Consider the following 9564-nt stretch of genomic DNA (forward strand, 5'->3'; position numbering starts at 1 on the left):
GAGAGGCATGCCATGTAATACCCTCTCCGTTAGACTTTTAAATGTAGCTGATGTATTTCACTAGTCAAAAGCCATTATTTTAAATTGCCACAGTCCTTGTCCTAATGTGAAAGCTTTTTTCTCCTCCCGGATCCACTTCCACTTGCCAATAGCTACACTTTTAAGATTCAGGGTAGTAAACCAGACAAAGCTTTCACCAGAATCTAGGATACTGCTTACAGTAGTAGAAAAGCACACACTAGATGACTTGTGTTGTTTTCTATAATCTGATGCTGTCGTCTTTTTTCCTTAACTGGACTCAGTTGGCAGTCTGGCTGAAGGGTCTGTTCTATGTTCCTGACATGTTTCTTCCATGGCATATAAGACTTCTTTACTGCTTCCCTGCTGAAAAGAAAAATGCTGTTTAGTTTAGGTAACCCATTTCACCAGCATCACTCTTACGTAGAAGCAGTAAAGTACAATTTACGTATTTGTCAGAGAGAGAAAGTAATTTCTAACCAAACAGTCTCAAAACCATTTTCTTGCTTCTCTTTGAATGTTTGGTAGGGTGTCAGATTAAAAGCTAATAAATTTCATAAGCGTTCATATGCTACCCCTAATCTTCCTATAGTTTGTATTAATTTATCAGGTCCACATTTTACCACCCTGGTCCCACTTTCCTCATCTCCTTCTGACTATTGTCAGAAGCATTCAGCAAATAGATAGAGATTGACTCTTATTTCAGATCCAGAACAACATCAGCAGCCACAAGTTCCAGAGATAGGGGGTCTCAAAGCAAGTTTAGAACACTCTTCATCTTTCATTTGCTGGAAAGCTGACACTGCCTCGAATTTCTAGTGGTGTTTCTGCCCCTAAAGGAGGGACTTGGCCACTGCAAAAGAGATCTGTGCTGTTGAATCACCTATTCCCCTGCCTTTCTTCTCAGTGTCCTAACTAAATTCTGACTCAGTCTTCATGATTGTTGTGCATTTCACATAATTTCTTACTACACTCAAAATAGCCGCCTTTTTTTTTTTTTTTTACCTTTTTATTATTAATTTATTTAATTAACTAACTATTTAGCTCCCTGCAGAGCCTACTGGTAGGCAGGTTCCACCTGCTGGTGTGTGAGCCTTCTGATTTGTTTCATCTTGGTGCCCCGCTCCTCCCTGCACTGCATCTTGGTGTCCGGCTTCTGGTTTGGAATACACAATGCTCTTTTCTTACTATCCCTGTATTTGTATAAAAGCATTTTTTCCTCCAGGATCAATAATGACCTCAACTGCGTTTCTTCATTTTTGCCAATTTCTTTTGATTATAAACTTAGATTGATCGTCCCTCCTTCCACAAAGCAAAATAATAACATGAACCGTATTAGAATTGCCAAGCTGAATTTGAGATAGAGAGCTACACTTTAGAGATCTTGGCAAATTGTTAGCATCTTCTTCTGTTTTTCACAGCTGTTTCCTATTGTGGTATGCAGCTGTGAAAAAAGTTCAGGATCTGTAGTAAATTCTACAGTCAGTACAATATCTTTTTGTCTTTTGCTGATCTTTATTTCTGGCTCTTACCTGGGTGTCTGTAAACTGGTTTGTAGCCAATTTGCCCTTGAGGTCCTTACTGATATTTGAGTATATCAGGGAAAGGATTTGTTCCCACCCAATTCAAATGGAGGTGGGTTGTTTCTTTTATTTTATTTTGGTTTTTTTTTCTCCCTTTCTTTGAGAGCATCACAGTTGTTGATACTGATTCATTTTCATTCTGTAGGACACTTTTCAGTTCTCTGAGCCCTTTATGCAGTTTATCAGATAGCAACCTTCAGGTTGGTCAAAGCTTTTGTAGACCTTTCCAATGTTATTTCAAACCACAACTGTTGCAGCTGCGCCTCCTAGTCTCTTTGGGCATTTTGCCACTGGCTTTCTAATAAGGGTTATTCTTTACCAGAACGTTTTCGGGTGGTGTTTTAACTCCTCCTGTTCTTTACATGTTTGAACGGTGTACTGCCTTTTGTTCTGCCCTGATACAGGAGAGATACCAGCTCACGGGGTTTGTTCCTGGAAACCAGAACGTGGGGGTTTTCTGTCTTTAACCCTGTTACAGGTAGCCCAGAGTTTGAAGAAGAGCAATTGATGATTGATTCATTTATCTTTGATGCAATCCTGTTTATTTACAAAGTCCTGGTTTCTGAATCTGTAAGTAGAGTCAAACAGGCGATAATTCCCTTGCTTGCAATTCCTAGTCTATTTCAGTCAACACTTGGCTCAATAGCTTCCGTAAGATTTATCTAAAAGTCATGCTGTTGATGCTTTTGTGGCTCTTTTTGATGCTTCCTTTTGGCTTTTGATTGGAGATTCTCCTGCAAACATCCAAAACAACCATTCTGCTACCAATCAAGGTCCTAAACGTCTAGGCTCCAGGGCTTATTTTCATTCCAGACTTCCCATATGTTTATGCTTTGGTTGTTCTTCCATTGTTTTGATTATTTTGCTCCATAAATGAGCTTAATGTTTATTTGTATTTAGTACAAATGAAAAACAGTTCTTTTACTCAATGATTTCAGCAAGTTTTGGTCAATCCCACTGTGATGCTTTCTTACAGGTGTATGGATGAAGGCTACTGAGGTGCATACGCACACTGCAGGAACAGGTGGGCAGCAGCTGTATGGCATTTAGGTTGAATTCTTGGGTGAACGTAACTGAAGTTCTCAAGTGGCCCTCTAATTACTGGTTGACCCTTCATCTGTTTCCAAAAGTGCTGATGGTGAGATCTGTTTGGAGAACATTATATTTCTTAAATGAAAAATTTAGAGGTAGTTTTTTTGTTTTTTATTTTCCCCTGTAAATCATTCATGCTCTGCAGGAGCAAAAAGACTTCTAGTTTTTTGGTGTTTTTATTAAAAGTTATTAATTTAGGAAAACTTCAGGATTCTTTCTTCCCTTTTCTTTGATATTGAATAGGTGTGGAAAAGAGAAATAAAGTGGATTTTATTTAATGAATAATTTATGCAAAAAGAATTTTGGAAAAAATTTTCACTTCTAATTGAAGACATTGCATCAGACCACTGTTCCGTCTTAAGACAACACTGAAGTCAAACTCCAAATTCCTTTCCAACAAATATGTGTATTTTACTCCTAGCAAAACTGCTAATATCTGAATTCTTAAAAATGCTTATGCAAAAAGTGGAGTGAGACATGAGGCATGGCATAGTCCAGTGCTGCTATTTCCCTCTGGAATATGGCCATTGTGTAACTGCATCAGCCTCTCACACAGGTAACTAGAGAACAGGTCTCAGTATCTGTAGTATAGATTTGGAGATGCTGTATGGTGGCTAATAACTACCATTTTTATAGATGCTAGTTCCTTCCTGACTAAAGGGAAAGGTTTAATGTTCCAGCTGTAATATTTAGCTGAGTAAATTTAGTCGTTAACCTGTGCTCTAATACCTGATCGAACTCACCTTGTGGACCCAGAGTCCCTGGAGTTAGAAATGACTAACCCACTGAGTTACTGTGTTGGTGTTATAATAATAATAAAAGTGAGCTATATAATTGGCACAGGTGCTAGAAGTGCTAAGATGATCAGGGTTGAGACCAGGATGCTGTTCTGAGCTTTTTCACGAACTCCAAGCATGAAGTAGAGGATGGAAGCGGCTGTGACCCAGTGTCAGCAGCCAGAGACCTGAAAGAGCAAGTTTGATAGGTAAAAGTGTGGGGTTATAAATTCCTGGCTTCCTGTGAGTTGTCCATTTCCTCACCACCTTCTCCAGCTTTCATGCTTGCCGGAAGGGAACTTTACTTATCAAGAATACCCCTGGAAATCATCCTGGTTTTCTGTGTTTCTGGGTGAAGAGCAGAGGGGCTCAAACCAGGGTAATTGGAGCTTTTGGGCTCAACGGAGAACCACAGCAAGCACTGCCTTGCTCATGCCAGCACAAAATGCCACATTGCACAGAATACAGCGTCTAATTCCATCAATTTCTTGTTCGACACAGGAAAACAGAGCGTGATTAAAGAAATTGTGTCTTAACTGACTGCTCCATATTGTCATGCCAGAAACAATTAGCTTAACTAGAAAGTTAATTTAATTGCAAATGTGGATGGGCAAACTGTGCCAGCCACTTCATTATCATTATTCTATGTTATTCTAATGCTTAGCGCTGTTTAATACGTTCTTATGGTATATGGTGGTGTAATTAAAAGATTGTCTCTGCAGAGGTTAAGGTTGCTGCTGAAAATAACCTCCAGTCTCAGTTTTACATGTCTTTATCTGTGAGGTTTAAATACATGCTTTAAAAACATTTTAATAGAATTTTCTGGCTTGTTTTTTACTTCAATGTATGAAAAAGAACAAAAGCATAAGGACTGCCAGAGACATATGTAGCAGCAAGAATTGACCACAGACATTTTGTAGTAAAAATATTCTGTGTTTTTCTAAAGGAAGAGATTTTTTCTCTGTTCATTTTTTCATGCATTTTGAGATATCACATTTAATTTCTGTTATTTTTACAAACAGCAAAAAAATTGCCTCATAAGACTGAACACAAGGGTAAACATTCAAATCTGGTGAATAAAATGAGAACAAATAATTTTTCTACTTCCTGGCACAGAAACACATAGGAATGAACTCTTGTAATGGTCAGTTTTTAGGAATGATTTCCTTTGGGGAGAAGAACCATGTGAGGAAAAAATATAAAATTTGATTGGAAAATGTGCAAATTGTGATTGGGGTCTTTTTTTCCCTCATGAATTTCCTCCCCAATTACAATGAATGACTTTGCTACTAATTCAGCCACATTTTATCCATGGACAAAATAGTTATTACTATTATTTTACCTTACCATATTTAATCTTACTTTACTGTATCCCATAATATCTTGGTACCTGGATTTCTCTGCTAGTTTCAGATTTTTATTATATTTGAAAACTGCTTGCAATAAATACATTGCACTGGCAGAATTTGTTGCTGTACTCTTTGAATAGCTGGCTGAATCAAAGATCCATCCTTGTCCTTCCTTGGACTGGTAATAATTTTCACATAGTCTGCTTTTTAAGAAGTATTTTGTGAAGAAAAAAACCTGCCTGCTACACGAGGCTTCATCATGGTGGTTCTAATGCATAATATTGAAGAATTTATGTGGTTTTTATGTTCCTCATTAAAACAAAGAGAAGGAAAAAAAAACCCACAACCTCAAACCCCAATGAAAATTTGGATCAAATTTTGAAATTAAATGACCCAGCCTTTGGCAGACACCCCTGTCTGAAAATCTCTGCTTAAGAAAGGGAGTGTTACCAAGCTTCAGTGATGGAAAAAAATAATAATAAAATGATACTTGCTTTTGCAAGTTTTTTTTTGTTTTTTTTTCTTCATGCTGCTGTTACAAAACACATCTTAGGCCACCTGCTTCAGAGCATCAACTCATGTTTGCTGTCAAGCTGCCCTACCTGTGTTTTCTAGGGTTTTGGTGATAGTTGTTTCTTACAGGGCACTAAGCCTTTGCTTGTTGCAGTGTATGGTATTAGCTGACAGAATATCTTGGACTAAACAGGCCACTCATCTGATCCAAGATGTCATTTCTCACGTTCCCATAGAAACATAGATTAATCAGTCATTCCTGATGCATTTCTTGTACAATATTGTCATTTTGATGCTCTTTTGCTGCTAGTTTTGAAGACAGCTTCAGATTCATTTGAGGAAATTGAGCCAACTTTGTGCTGCTTTTTTAGCAGCAGGTACTTTGCCTGTAATGAGGAAAATCTCATTTTGCAGAATTCTTGCAAGGTAAAGAAAACATAGCTTCATATCCTTAATGAGAGCATTCTTATTCAAGAGCGCTTGACTGTAAAGAGTGCTATCCACAATGGTTAGTGTGGAGAGGAAACCTTAAGTAGAACATGCTATTGTGGCCTTTGAGCGGTTCCCATCTCCTCTATTCAGAAAGCAGAGTTAACTGAGGATAGCAAGAACAAACTGTACATGCGCTTGAGAAAAAGAACTTGACTTGGCAAGTTGGCATAAATGTAACACAATATATTACCACTTTCTGCTGGGCTTATTCTCTTACTGTCATTGACCAGATCTGTTCAACTGCTGCCATTTTCGGTTGCAAGTAGAAGAAATCCCAAGTCCACCCCCCGATCCCTCTTTTACTTTCCAAGAAAGTCAGTTTATGTAATCGATACCAGGTCTGTCTAGGAAGCTGTTCTGAAATTTAGGGGGGTGGTGCAGGGGGAACAGTGAGGGCTGAAGGATGAAGAAGGAACAAACATTAGACCTGACAAAGCTTGAAATATAAAACAAAAAAGCATCTGCGAGGCATAATAAAACAAAGTGTATATACGTGTTGTTCTCACAGAGTATTTGGCTGAGCCCAGGCAACGGGAAAGCATGCATAGCTAACACTCCTGACTGTGTGAAACCCTTTGTATACTCCAGAGTCTCTGCAAGAGACCTTGATTACAGAGTTTGGCATGATACCCAATACATTTTTTGGAATGGTTTCTTGTCCATCACTGACACTCGTAATGAGAAATTTATACACCATCCAAAGCGGATAAATTAATTTCAAACACTTTTGACTCGGGTCAACAATGGCTATTGGCAGTGCCTATTATTTAACTTTTATTAACAAAAAAAAAAAAAAGAAAGAAAAAAAAAGAGGAAAAATTACTCTTCTTCATGGTGATAGCATGGTAAAGACCCTGAGTATAGTAGAGATAGAATCTTGGCAAGCACATATATAGGTCAGGATGGAGTATTTCACTTTTCAATGTAAATGCAAGTAATTTTCTTCAGTATGAACAATTTAATAAATTCCCAGGATGGATTTCATTAAGAAATTTGCATATTGGCTCGTGTAAATTTTTCTGAAAATCAGCTGGCAAAAATAATTTGGTTTTACTTGTACTTTTCCAATCCAGTTAACAGTCAAGGAATGAAGTATGAATTATCTATCCCTTTGAGAACTCCATTTAAAACTCAGATGCTCAAGTTAGCCTTTTAAAGATGATAACTGTGCATATTCTCATGCAGATATGCACACCAGAAATGGGGAAAAGCATTAAAACACACCTACACACAAAAACCTGTGGACTGGAAGCAAACAAGAAAATTGCTGCATCTTCTTGGGAGATACTGAAATTATGGGGACATACAGATAAATTGCTAGTAAATTCCCATTATATGCAGCCTGAATTAGATAATTTACTATGTTCTCTAATTCAGTGTAAGTTCTGGGCGTTTGGTTGATCTTTGACTTTTTCTCTGTGTTTTATTTTGTACATGTAAGGCATAAGGATTTATTGAAGACAAAACCCTATTTATATACCCGAGTTATCCAAATGCAAGAAATTCTGCCAGCTTTTTAAATATAGCTAGAGAGCTTTGTGTAAATAAATTATCTAGGTTTTCAGAGCTATCTGATAATGGAAATACACAACACTAATAATACTAAAAGGTGAAAAATAAAATTTTAAGGAAATATAAAACATGGCAAGTAATTGGTGGGGAGTGTGGACACAGGCAGTAGTGCACAGGCCCTTTTATTTTGTTGTATTTAAATTAGCTTCTTTGTGCAGGAACTGTTTGTGGTTTTCATTTATTTTTGTACTTTAAATTTAAGCTGTGTTGCAATAGGAATGACAAAAATGGTATATGTGATTTTTCTGAAAACTACTTCAGAGACTTTTTGCTAAAAAGGCAAATTTCCCTTTTATATTCCCTTCTTACCTCCCTGCTTCCTTTGTGCAAGTAGGATTTTCAGAGGAAGGTAATAGTTGCTGTGTGCCTCGGTGGTTCGGAGGTTGGAAGGATGCTTCATGCAGCTGATACGCTGGCTGCACTGTGCATAGTGACAACTGAAATACGGATCCTGGGATGCTGTGCTGGTAAGTCCTGATGGCATCGCATGGACACCCATTATTAGGGAAGAACCAGAGCAGGTTTTCAGATGAGCTCAGACTAGATGATCTAATGGTCCCATCTGGCCTTAAAATCTGTGAGTCTATGAAAGACAGTCCTGCAGTTATAAGCATTTTAGAACTGTCAATTCCAGATTTACTTCAATGTAAGAGGCAATTGCTTCCATGCTGAAATGCTTGGTTATGTATTATGTACATGGTGTCATAAATGTTCTATAAAATAGAGAGGTGCAGTATAAGCAAAACACAGCAAAGCAGAGCAGCTTGGCATAATAAGGAGAGGTGATGTTAATATCTGTAGAAGATAGGTGTTTGTAAGAGATTTGAAAAGGGAGTAGAGTGCGTTTGGAGGAGAACAACAAAGAATACACTCCCCCAAATATAAAGGAGACTAAAGCTGCAGTGCCAAAGTATGAGAGAAAGAAGCAGGAAGAGAGAAAGGGGGAGTGAGTGAGACAGCAAGAAATTAGAAAGGGCCAAGAGCAGCAGACAGAGAAGTTGCAGGATGCAAGGGATGAACACAATTTACTTATTCACTCCCTTTCTAGAATTGTGCTTGTATGGCTGTCATTCAGTGTCTCAGCTGCTATGCCTTCTTTAACTTCCCTGCTAAAATATACTGAGGGAGAGCAATGGGAGAAATGGGTGGGAGATAAGGGAAGTGTATTTTTTGGTCCTTTTGCTTGCTAATGGAGCTGGGTTTGCATACCTGGGTGCTGGAAGAGATGTTGGAGGTATAGGTCCTGGGCCCTGGCAAGTACCTGGCAGTTCATCAGAAGGCGGCAAGCTGCTGGGTGGGAAGAGTGGGGCTGCAGGAGCTTTTCACCCTGAGCCTTAGCACCCTTGGAGAGGAGTGCTGCAGGCACAAATGTATTGCAGTCATGTGTGGTGGTATTAGAGACATTCTTATGTGGGTTTTTGGGAGGGTTGGAGCTTTTTTAGGTTTGTTCGTTGGGTTTTTCTCTGTGTTTTTTTTACATTTGAGGTGAATATTCAGCTCTTCTCCTGGCTCCTGGGTATCCCAGATATTATTTTTTTTTTTTCAGGTAATGTGGATTAATGTTAAACATGCTCAAGGGCAGCGTGAGAAGAGAAGACCTCTGCCCTGGTGCAAATGTTTGCAGCTGAGCCCTTTCCTCACAGTATTTGCCCAAACAGCTCATCAGACCTCTGTCCAAGTACAACAAGTACATGCTGGAAGTAGCTACGCTTACAGGGAGTGTATACAAAAAGTATTCTCAGGATAGAAAAAAAATGGTTTGTTGACACAGGAATTTCTCTCTATTATATTGACAATTTCAATGAACTTTTCCTGTAGGTTTCTGAGGTTCAGGATGGCTTTTTCTGAGAGAATGGGGATATTTCTTGGGTTGTCAACAGTTTTCACCTGAGACGCTGGTTTAAGTCAGTACTCCTCTAAACTCAGAAAATCTTAAGCCTTATTCCTTCAGCTAATCAAAGAAATGTGATGATTACTTGGCTGTTATCTATGACACGGTGTCTTGATTTTTTCCTACCAAAACAGTGAAATGAACAGATTTTCCATAGTCAAATATTTGTGCTGTTTATTTTGCAAAACAGTCGTTTTCTCACCAACGCCCAATTCACATCTTTCTGGTTAGTTCAAGTAACTGGGAAAGGGGCTCTGTAAGGTGTGGTATGGCAAGGA

At 38.4% G+C, this 9564-nt stretch overlaps 1 long non-coding RNA gene across 1 annotated transcript in view; it reads left to right on the top strand.

Annotated features, from left to right (window-relative positions):
• LOC130610456 (uncharacterized) overlaps positions 1-9072 on the top strand; it is a 99680-nt gene extending 90608 nt beyond the window's left edge. Inside the window, exons 2-4 of the long non-coding RNA XR_008975052.1 lie at positions 7009-7143; positions 7730-7862; positions 8942-9072. This is a non-coding gene — a long non-coding RNA (uncharacterized LOC130610456). The remainder of the gene's footprint in view (positions 1-7008; positions 7144-7729; positions 7863-8941) is intronic.
• Positions 9073-9564: the final 492 nt, after the last annotated feature.

Source organism: Pezoporus wallicus, unplaced genomic scaffold (genome assembly GCF_028554395.1).
Source record: "Pezoporus wallicus isolate ANWC-B61680 ecotype Strahan unplaced genomic scaffold, APGP_CSIRO_Pwel_v1 contig_5261, whole genome shotgun sequence".
Taxonomy (NCBI): domain Eukaryota; kingdom Metazoa; phylum Chordata; class Aves; order Psittaciformes; family Psittacidae; genus Pezoporus; species Pezoporus wallicus.